Below are 12443 nucleotides of genomic sequence, written 5' to 3' on the forward strand. Positions count from 1 at the left end.
CCAGACTTATACGGTGTGTGCCCTGAAGAGGACAGGTACAAATAAAAAGTAACACATATGAATTTATCTTGTTGGGCAGACTGGATGGACCGTGCAGGTCTTTTTCTGCTGTCATCTACTATGTTACTATGTTTTATCTCCCAGTTTTATCTGCCAGTTCAGTTTTACTTTTTGCAAACACAACAGTATTTCTTAGTTGTCATGCAATTACCTGAAGGGTAGCAACAGAATAAATCCATCATAGCATATAATAATGTTGCCAAACCTAACCACAATGTGTCATAGCTGACTGCTAATACTATGCCAACAAAGAGGTGGAGAAAAAAGCCTCAGACTTAAGTGACAGCAGTGTAAAGAAACCAAGTCCAACCGTTGTCGTAAGTGCAATCACAGGCATAAAAAAAACCTCCAACCTTATAATCTCGAATAGTGTAAGCAGAACAACAATTCAGTACACATTGAACATGCAGTTCAAAAGTGGAATTGACAGTCATTTATCTCCAATTGTCTGAAAAGACACTTATCTGACAAAGTCCGCTATTATAGAAGTGATGTTCAAATTCATGCATACTGTTAGAAAGCTGCAATTAGGGGCGTGGCAAGATGGCATCCTAGCTGTTCTCGCAACGATCTTCTGAATGCTGGCGATTCTTCAATGTATTTTTTTCTCTCCTAAAACTACTATGCCACATATTAAAAGAAAAGGGATGTCAAGGGGGCAACCGCTGTTAGCCCTAACCCAGCAAACACTTGATCGGTTTGTGAGAAGCTTACCTCCCGAATTAGGATCGGTGAGCCCCGAGCTGAGTGACGTCAAAGGAGCAACGCCAACTCTGGGGCTGGATACTACTCTTTTGCTGCCTGTGCTGAATCCGCCTCCTTGCCCTGCTGCTACCAGAGTGGAGATAGTGGACCAAACTCAGACCGACGAGTCTGGGAGTTTGTGCTCGCTTGGCGGTGTCTCTCCTGGTTATGCAGAGGAGCATATTCTGGAGCAAGTAACGCCCAAGGAGGTGATGATGGAAGCTATATGGCAAGCGGTCCAGAAGTTAACTGTGGAGGTGGCAAACTCAATAAACAAATGTTTTCAATTGTGAGTAAACTGACAGTAATGTCAGAATCTTTGGACAGTGTAAAAAAAGAACATGCCAATCAGATATCCCAAATGAAGGAAGATGTTAGTTTAATGAAAACTACTGTTGAAGTTGTGGTTAAAGATAAAGAGTTTACAGCTCGGAAAATCGAGCAAATAGAAAATCATAATCGACGATTGACTCTGAGATTGTTGAATTTCCCAGTTTCGCCAGCATTGACTCCACGTGATTTCTTAAAAAAATATTTCCAAGAAATTCTAAAGCTATCCTTAATAGATATTCCCCCCTGCAGTAAAGTGTATTATTTACCTAATGTTCAGAAAAATCGGAAGCGTTAGAATCGGTGAAAGCTGCTGGGATGGATATGCAAAATCTAACTGCTATAATGGAAGACTCGGCAATTGAAATAACATGTAGAGGAACTTTGATAATGACTTTGGTTTTTAAACAGGATATAAACATGCTAATGAAGTTGTATTTTAAATATTCTTCATTATTTTGTGGACAGAAAGTTTGGATGTATCCTGATGTTACAAAGATAACGCAACAAAGAAGGAAAACGTTTTTGCTTATGAGGGAAGAAGTCAGGGGAATAGGTGCAACTTTTACACTGGCGTATCCCTGTAAATGTTTGATTCGTATGTCTGGAATAAAATATGTCTTTTTTGAGCCAAACCACCTAAGGACATTTCTGGAGTAAAAAAAACCCATCTTGCTGAATGATGAATATTATCAGCGTTAAGAAATAGGGATAAAGATCAGGATTAAGCCACTTTTGATTATATTCAATGTTTCTCCATAGTTACAGTCTCCTAAATTGTACTTATATGATACTACCCCCCTCCCCCAGTATAGTGGTCTAAGGAAGAGTAAAAAAAAATTATATTTCCTTGTATTGGAAAAGCTTTCTTTTTTTATTCCTTTAAATAATTTCTCTGTATTGCCTTTTTGTATAATTGAAATTAAATATAATAATAAATAAATTAATTAATTAAAAAAAAAAGAAAGCTGCAATTAATCCCAACAAAGATCTTCATTTCGCCAGCCCCCACGGCTGCTTTAGGGGAGCAAAATAATCTCCAACAAAATGGCACCCAGACAAAAAGATGTTGAAGACTACACTTCCACTAAAGCATTTCTAGTTTTAAAGTGACAACATAATACAATTAGAGATCCAAAATTCAAAGAAACTGCGAACCACTCAATCTCAGAGTTTAATCCTTTTGGCCAAACCGCATCTAAAAAATAAATCCACCTCTGTTCAGTCTGATGTAATTTACTACAAACTCAATCACTGCACATTTCAAATCAAAAAATGCAAGCAGGTACTCCACACAGTGTTTAACAAATTGTTCTTCTCTGCCATGTTCAAGATTATGTTCAATCAACCTTGTCTTCAGTTGCCAAGATATTTGCTCCAATACAACAATTTACAGGGACATATCAACAGATAAATAACATTACGAGAAACATAAGTGGTATAACTCTTAAGGTATACAGCATGCCTATGAGAGATAGGTATACAGTATTGCCTTCCATCATAACCACATATGCAGCACACTGGCCACACTTCCAATGGCCTATTCCATCTTCTCTATTCTCTGTCCACACATCTGAGCAGCATAGAAGATCTTTCAAATTACATGTTCTGCTATAAGATATTAAGGTCCACTTTTGCCAAACAGCAGTAAAAGGGGTCCTGTGGTGGCATCAGTGCAGCAAAAGACTTCTTTTAAATAAGGAAATGGCCGTGCGGAAAGTTAAAAACTTGACAAATGGTAAGTTAAACACTTGCCACACGGCCAGTTCCTGAGGGAGTCCTTACTGCCCAGCGCAGCTCCCAGCTCACAAGGTAGAAGCTGGGAGCTGCGCTGGGCATTTTCAGACTTGGTTTGATTGGTAACTGAGGTTACCTGTGCCCTGCACTTAATATCTCTTAATATCTTCCTGATAAACTATTGACTCCTTTATTCTATTTCACCCCCTTTTTTATTCTATCCTATTAACACAAAAACAAAAAAAAAACTGTCCTTTCACATGCAGAGGGTCTGACCTCTATAAGTTCCTTATCTGTCTCTATCCTATTGCCTATATTGCACTGTGATTTTAAATTTTTATGCTGCTATTGTCTTAAAGGGATTTTAGAGAATTGTGTTTTGAATATCTGTGCTAGTGATTTCATCTTTTTATGCTGGAATTGTCTTAAAGATGTTTTCATTGTAACTGTGTTTTAACCTGTGCCAAGTGTATTCTTCTTTTTTACCATGTATGTCTGCACATGGTGTATATATATATATATATATATATATATATATATATATATATATATATATACCATGATCTGTTCCATGTATGTTACGTTCCATGTATGTTACCATATATTTATGCACCTTAACGCAATAACATTGTAATTCTGTTACCCGGAAATGGCAACCGCCATTACGGCAAATGTAAGCCACATTGAGCCTGTAAATTGGTGGGAAAATGTGGGATACAAATGCTACAAATAAATAAATAAATAAATATCTGTGCAATTGATTTCATCTTTTTATGCTGGAATTGTCTTAAAGGTATTTTCATTGTAACTGTGTTTTAACCTGTGCCAAGTGTTTTAAACCTAATCTGGTTACATTGAATCTGGTGTCTGTTTTCATTTGAATTGCGTGTTGAATCTACACTGCCAGAGACTTAATTCAATCAATTTTGGTTATATAGCATCTGGTGACTCATAGCTCTGGAGGAGGGGCAATTTTATTTTGAGCTGGGTGGTAGAACCTAAGTTTACCTTGTGAGCTGGGAGCTGCGCTGGGCATTTTCAGACTTGGTTTGATTGGTAACTGCTGGCTTTGTAACAATTGTCTTGTTTTGAACTATGACAGGACTGTGGCCTCATGGATCACTGGCCACCGTTCTGTTCCTGCCTTGGTGCCTGGGATTGCTAATTATGCTGTAATACTAGTTCCTAGTTTTTAATAGCTTGGGATTATCATTGACCAGGACCTCTCTTTCAAACCTCAGGAAGTCATTTTATTGAAGACATGTTTCTTTTTCCTTTGGTAGTTCTGTGCTGTTCATTTTACCTGGATGTTTTTCCTCAATAAAACTGTTCTCTATTCTCTAATTACTACCTGCCTAAATTGTTGTAGAACAATTTACTCAAGCCTACCTAATAATCAATCTGAAGGCTCTAAACTTTACAGAAAACAACAATAAGAATCCTTTCCTGTGCAAACTGCTTTAATCGTGTTACCTCGCTTTTTCTCTATATCCAGTTTAAAATTCTGGTCCTGATGCACTGAGTTTTACATTCAGGTGTCCCTTTCTACTTCGCTTCCATTATTGTACCCTATGCTCCATTGAGACTATTAAGATCTCTAAATGATTGCCATTTACAAATATCATCTACTCGTGTGCAAGGTTAGACAACCATGAGGAAATATGCTTTGTATTACACCTCACCTTCCTTGTGGAACTCTCTTCCTGTCAATACTTGACTGGAATTATCCTATCTCAACTTTAGAACAACTTGAAGAGGTATTTATTCCTTAAGGACTATGGTGACCATACCATTATCAATCATGTGACCCCCCATCTGTGTATATTTGTGTTTTTCTTTTGTTAAATACTTTTAGGCTCTTAGTGTGAGAGTCTTCTTTCTTATTTTACTTGGCATTCTCTTCCCATCTTGATTTTAATTTTAAACCAATTTGCAATGCCTGCAGGAAAAGCAGCATATAAAGATAAATAAACCACAAACCATAATGCTTTAGGAGAAGGTCATTGTTCAGATTTTGCCAGAAAACTCCAACAGCTAAAATCTAAAGATGACCACCACCTCATAGATTTATACCTCCCAAATTATGCATTCAAGTCAGTTAAATAAAAAATATCTATATCTATATACCTCTATAGCACTTATTTTCAAACCAAATGGATGTCCCATAAGGCTGAAATGGACGTCCATATGCAAGGACTGTCCAAATACTAATTTTTCAACAGCTACACAGGGAACATCCAAGTGAACCAGGCGGCCCAATATGGATGTTCCCAGAATGAGTATTCCAGAGGCGTATCGAAGGTGGTGTTGTGATTTTTTCCTCCGAACATGATAATGTATAACAGGCTGATACCCAGGGGTGGGAATGTGAGAGTCCATATCTATACCTGATGTAAAAAAGACTAAATGATGCTGCAACTTGTCTATTGTGATCCATCTGTGTTGTTGCTGAGTAAAGGAGTTTGAAAAAGGATGATTGTGGTTTGTTTGCTTTCTCTGTAAGGTACCCACTTCTGGTAGTAGTTCTTCTTTAGGAAAATCAACTGCCTTTAAGGAGGAAATTAATGATGATCGAAGTAGTTTTGACTGATGCAAGCTCATCAATCCCTCCTGCAGGGGAAAAACCTTCATGGGATCAACTCCCACTGGCAGACAAATGGGAATGCCTTTCTCCTTAATTTCAATAGGCTCCAGAGTCTAATAGTCCTGCTACTAAGTGAGAGGGAGTGTTTTTATTCAAGGAAATCATATGCCTTTCAATTGGGCCTGTTGCAGTAGGCATGCTTATTACTGGATGATTTAATTTAGCTTCTCACTTCCCCATAGTACTTCACTTAAAACAACAGCACTGAGAAATGAGAGGTGATCCAAAAGTGGCCAGTTGAAGAGTCCTGGGCTGCTGAGGATCCACTGGAGTCCCACTGAGGCCCCTTTGACTACACCACAGGGGTCTGCAGGAATTTATCTCCCATGCTGGTCCACACAGATGACATTAGCAGGCCAGCAAGATAGTTCCAGGAGTAGACTCCTGCCCTGTTAGGCCTTCCAAGTGCCTTCAGCACTCTCTAGGCTTACTTACTCCTCTTTCTGCACCAGCCACAGGTGTCTGCAAGAATTTATCCCCCACACTGTCCCATGCAGATAACATCAGCAGGCAGCAAAATAGTCCCAGGGATAGTTTTACAGCCAATGACAGGTCTTAGTGGCACCTCCAACAATCTCCAGGCCCACTTACTTTTCTTTCTCCACCAGCCACAGGGATCTGCAGAAATTTGTCCCGTGCACTAACCTGCAGACATCAGCAGTCCATCAAGATAGCCCGTGGGTAGTCTCACAGCCACTGCTAGGTCTTCTTGAGTCTATCAACACTTTGCAGGCTCACTTGCCCCTCCTTTTCACAGATGTTCATTTTATGATTTTCTGAATTGGACATCCTTTTGAAAATGCCCTTTCATCATCTCTCTCTATCCATCTATCTATATAAATACATTCTTTTGAATGTTGCACTGCTAAATCTGTTGATAAAACATCAGCAAAACCCAATTGACAACAAACCTGACATAGCTATATTTGTTGGATGACTATATTTGGCTGTAGTAGTATATAAAAGTTTAGATGTAAGATCTATTACCTTTGATACAGTTGCCCAACGAAACATAGCATTGTCAGGTTTGTTGTCAAATGGGTGTTGCTGATGTCTTTAGCTTTGTTTTATTATTAAATGTGTGGTTACAGTTAAATTATAAGCTAGATACAATACGTTCTTTCCTCTGCTGGTTCTTTGTGATTGTTATTTTGATTTTTTTTTAGCTAAACCTTTATATAGAATTGCTTTCTATGCTTCCTAATACAAACGAGAAGTTGTTAAGCTATTGTAAAAATGAAGGAAAATCAATTTGCATGGCAGAGATGTTGCAATAGAAACAAAATTGTTTTGTGCTGCAGATGTGAATGTCTTATTAGTGACTCTAAAGGTACAATTAATCATTTCACAAACTTGAGAATCAGACCTTGGAAAAAAAAGATTATTTTTCTATTTCAGTTGAAAGAATTGTACTGAGCAATGGACCAGATTTGTGCAGCAAGGTCTTTTAACTATGTGCAGTCTATCATAAATTGAGATAGGTTCATCTAAATGAAATCAATAGATCTGGCATCTGGAACACGCGAGTATATCTATCTTCAAATGTATATAATCATCAGTACATTCTTACATTTTTTTTTACATAATTGTGAGAATAATAAAAAAAACAGAGAAAATGTAGAATACAGAAGCGGGAAAGGACTGTAAGGTCCACCTAGTCTGCCACTTTTTTTTCCTGGTGCAATGACATATGTTCAGTTGATCTCTGCCTTTCCCTTCACATCTATCTTAGGGATCCTCTGTACTTATCCTAATCTTTTTCTTAAATTCTGTTACGGGGTAAATATTCAACCTGTGGTGGTCAGTGACTTTTTTTTGCCTCCATTGGCTTTATGCCCAGATATTCAATGATGGGTTATATCTAGGCACTGGCATTGAATATCCCGGTATGTGCAGATGGCCAGCACTTATCCAGTTAAGGGCCAGTAAAGGGGGTCATGATTTTGATATACTATCAGTTTCAGCCCTTAACTGGATAAGTTCAACCTGGGCAAAGATAGGACTGTGTTTGTGCACTACAGTTTGTCCAGTTACCTTATTCAGTTAAATGCTGAATATTTATTTATTTAGATTTTGCTCACACCTTTTTCAGTAGTAGCTCAAGGTGAGTTATATTCAGGTACACTGGATATTTCTCTGTCCCAGGAGGGCTCACAATCTAAGTCTACCTGAGGCAATGGAAGGTTAAGTGACTTGCCCAAGATCACAAGGAGCAGCAGTGGGATTTGAACCGGCCACCTCTGGATTGCAAGACTGGTACTCTAACCACTAGGCCACTCAAGTGCCAACCTACCCTTATTTCCGCCCCTGGACTGCTAACAACATAGCCAGTTTCAGCATAGGCAGTTAGAGGAGAGAGGTTCAATGGCACTTTTTCATTAAATGTCACTGAATATCCTCAGATAGCCCTATACAAGCAATTTAATCAGGAAGAAACCTCTCTTGCCTGGTTAAATTGCTTTGAATATTAACCCTACTGTGTTGGTCTCTACCACCTCCACTGGAAGGTCATTCCTTCCATCTACCACCCTTAAGACTTTTTATCTAATGTTGCCCCTGAGTCTAAGCTCTTGGAACCTAATACTGTGACCTCTTTGTATTAAAATAAAATTTGCATCATGTGTATTTATATCTTTCAAATATTTTGGGGGCCCTTTTACTAAAGGGTTGCCGTGTGGCAACAGGTTTGCCATGCGGCAACCCAGAACTACCGTCAGCCTATCAGGGGAGCTGGCGGTAGTTACACCCCCATCGTGTACCATTTCCGGCGCTAGTAGAAATATTGAAAAAAATATATGTGCATCATATTTTAGGTAAATATGGTCTTCACACAAATTGGGGAAATAATAGCCTCAGTCTATTTCATACGTCTTTGATGTTGGAGAGTATGCACCAAAAGTGGCACATTTAGATATACATCTATTTTGTAGTTTGTTACTGTATTTGTGATATAGTTAACCTTTGTATTTTTGAAGCTGTAGATTAAAATCAGTTTTTAGCAGTATCAGGGCTATAGTCAAATATAGAGGTTAGCATTTCTTTCAAATATCTGCCACAATATTTAAACTGTCCATGTATATTCAGCACCGCTACATGCAGAAATGGTGACATATTCAATAACGACCAGCTCTAGCTATACAGGTGCGAGGGAATTCTATAAGTAGCACCCAAACTTGGAAGCCGATCAAAATTCAGCACTAAGCAATATTCTATAAAGAGCACACGCCTTATATAGAATAGAGCTTAGCGTGGATACTACACCTAACGTTTGGGTGCTGGATTTATGCCTGCTGAAAGCTGGTATAAATGCAGGCACTCAAGTTAGGCACAGTAAGGCAGTATTCTGTATTTCTGCACACAACTTTTTGGAATGCCCCTGACACGCTCATGGCCGTGCCTGTTTCGAGATATACATTATGGGAGTTAGGTGCCGTGCTTTATAGAATTAAAAAAAAACCATACATTGTGGAACACAGAAAAATAATTGAAAAAGCTGAAAAAGCTAAGTATTATGTTTGGAATAAGTTTTGATTTGCACGGAATGGAATGAATTGTGATTAAGAATAAGTTTAAAAGTAAAGTGAATAGGTTTAAAAATATAAAAAAAATATGAATGGGATTAATGAGGATTACGGTTTCCCCTCTATGAAAACGCTTGGCTCATGAAGAAAAGTATTAGCCATTTAAGAGGTGGATATGTTGATCTGAAGATCCTGTTATGACCATCTGATTATTTAAACTTGGATACATTAATATTAAATTGAACAGAGAAGTTGAGCGTTTGTATAATGAGCGCTTTATAGAATAGCACAATGGTTCAATTTTAATGAGTGCCAATTAACATCAATAATTGGTTGTTAGCACCCACTTATTGATGGTTCACAGCTCATTATTCAAAAATATTTGCATGTGTATCTCGGAAGCGCACCCAGTTTTGGAGGCCAGATACAGAATCCGGGGCATAGTGGCTGAATATTATGGATTATCTGTAGAGATAGGCAGAACACCTATGCTCCTCCCCCCTGCTCTGCCCTGGTACTAACTGGATAGTGCCAGGGCAATCTGTAAACATTTTCAGCTATACTCTCCATATAGGACTAGTTTCAGTAAATGGAGCTGAAAAACAGTGCCTAAAAATCCATATGCTCTGAGTTACACATGTTTATAGAATAGAGTTTAGAGCCGATTTCCAGAACAACTTCTTGGTGTGAGGATTTACACCAACTTAAATCTTTATAGAATAATGTTTAGCAAGATGCACACACATCCAGATTGTTGCCAATAATTGTTAATACCTAATTATTGGTGCTAATTGCTCATTAGCCGATTTAGTGGTCCACACATCTCAGGAAAGTGAGCAATTTTGTATGCATAAATTTGCACACCATTTCTAGAAACCAGGGGATAATGCCACTGAAAATTCACAGAAAGGCCTAGATAGGGCACTTTTCTGGGTATCGGCTGCCACTATGTGGATAAGTGATTTTGGATGGTGACCCACTTATTTCTTTGGACTTCATTCACACCTTTTCATTAGTAGCTCAAGGTGAATTACATTCAGGTACACTAGGTATTTCCTTATCCCTAGAGGGTTTACAATCTAATTTTGTACCTGAGGCAATGTAGGATGATATTACAGTAGATTTACATCTGTAACTGGTATGCAGTATAATATATATTAATCATATCTGCTGGGTTTGTAATTTATGGCAGTCATGAATGAATGAGAACAAATATTATACTTTTCAACACAATTTTCTACTGTTGATTTTGGAGGCATCATACTGATGTCTAGCTTTAAAATGAAGTATCAAGTTTGTTTGATGTCAGTTTTCTGAACTAAAATTTCCTTCATGGTTCAAAATTCAGTAATAAGATGTTGAGATTCATTCTCAAAATTATGCAACTTTTCATAGTGTTTGGGGGGGAAAATGTAGCATAAAAAGACTCATTATACAATTTTATTTCCAGTGCAGAAGCAGGTCACGCTGACATTTCACACCCACACACTAGATTGAATATGATGGGGAGTTCAAGATTCACACTCAAAACCCACTGTGTTGCAAAGTGATATGCTTAACCACTCATTTACTAAATAGAAAGTGATTTCTTTAATTCTCAGGCACACGAAGGGCAATTCCATAGCAAGACGCCTGAGGTTAGGCACCTCTTTTTGTGTGTATGTGTGCCAAAAATGTGTTTATGCACAAATGTATCCTAAGCACTTTTCTATAAGAGTGTGCAAAAATGCACACTGTATTCTGTCATGGGATTAGCAATCAAGAGAGAGAGAGAGAGAGAGAGAGAGAGAGAGAGAGAGAGAGAGAGAGAGAGAAAGAACTCCTTATTCAACTACTCATACATATCACTGGCAACCTCTTCCATATTTAAGGGCCTCTTACCAAACCACACTAGCAATTCCTAGCACAGCAATGGGCTTTGTCGGCATTGCTGCGCGGGAATCGCTAGCACAGTTTGCTAAAAGAAACCCTAAATGAACAATTCTAGATTATTATAAGTTTTTATTTATGTAATTTACACTATTTACAATGAAGCAAAAATAATACTTGTACAGTAATTAATAATTTATTTATTTTTGTTACATTTGTACCCCATCCTGGCAGGCAATGGAAGGGTAAGTGACTTGCCCAGAGTCACAAGGAGCTGCCTGTGCGTGGAATTGAACTCACTTCCTCAAGACCAAAGTCCACCACCCTAAAGTCCACCACCCTAACCACTAGGCCACTCTTCCACTCACAAAGTAGAAGAAAATAAAATAGTGATAATCAATTCCTAAATTACTGATTCACTCAAGTCCACAAGTACAGGTTCCAAGAGTTAAAATTGGAGGATATTAAGGAATACTCAAACGACAAAAGATTTAGGGCCTCTTTTACAAAGCTACGCTACCGATTCTCGTTGCAGCAAATGAGAAAAAGCCCATTCAGTTCCTATGGGCTTCTTCCTATTTGCCACATGGGAATCGTTAGTGCAGTTTTGTAAAGGAGCCCTAGAAAATAGCGCTAACACTAAAGCACAGAAATTATATTTTCATTTGCTAGGCTAGATATACTCAGGGGTTCCATCCATTTCTGGGAGGAATTCCACAATAAGTTGTTTAGTGGTTAGAAAAGCAGTAAGGCGAGATGGATCAAAGAAAACTACATTCTTTTTAATCTTACGTGATGAGTTTGGGCGACATACCTTAGCTGTGGGATACTGTTAATACTGTTTAATGTTTTTAATTTGATATGCTCATCTTCCAGTGCATTTTTATCTGTCTCTGTGGTATCCCAGGGATGAATTTTGGCTTCCATATTGCTCAATATTTTTCTTTAACTACTCCTGACTCTTGCATAATCTCACAACTTCACTATGCACGTATATCCTGATGATATCAAAGTATTATGTAAATTAGACTCTGCTAACTTTCAAGATATCTCTCATATTAATAGGATAGCTCAAATCACAGACTGTATTGGGGAAAATAGACTTATCATAAACCCCAACAAATCTAAGGTTCTTCTTGTTGCCAGTTAAGACAAGCCTTGGAAAACCTATTTTTCTCTGTAATACCTTGGTCCCATTGGTCCCCACTACAAAAATGCTTGGAATGGTTGTGGACAGTGCTCTCATGTTTACATTTCAGGTTTCTCAAGTACTGCAACACTAATTCTATAACTTGCAATTAATTTGCTGTATAAAATCTTTACTTCAATAATCTGCTTTTACGATTTTGATCCATTCATTGGTATTAAGAACATAAGAGTAGCCATACTGTATCAGACCAATGGTCCATCTAGCTCAGTATCCTGTTTTACAAACAGTGGCCAAGCTAGGTCACAAGTACCTGGCAGAAACCCAATTAGCAGCAACATTCCATGCTACCAAACCCGGGGCAAGCAGTTGCCCATGTCTGTCTTAATAG

Source organism: Microcaecilia unicolor, chromosome 2, assembly GCF_901765095.1.
Source record: "Microcaecilia unicolor chromosome 2, aMicUni1.1, whole genome shotgun sequence".
NCBI classification, from domain to species: domain Eukaryota; kingdom Metazoa; phylum Chordata; class Amphibia; order Gymnophiona; family Siphonopidae; genus Microcaecilia; species Microcaecilia unicolor.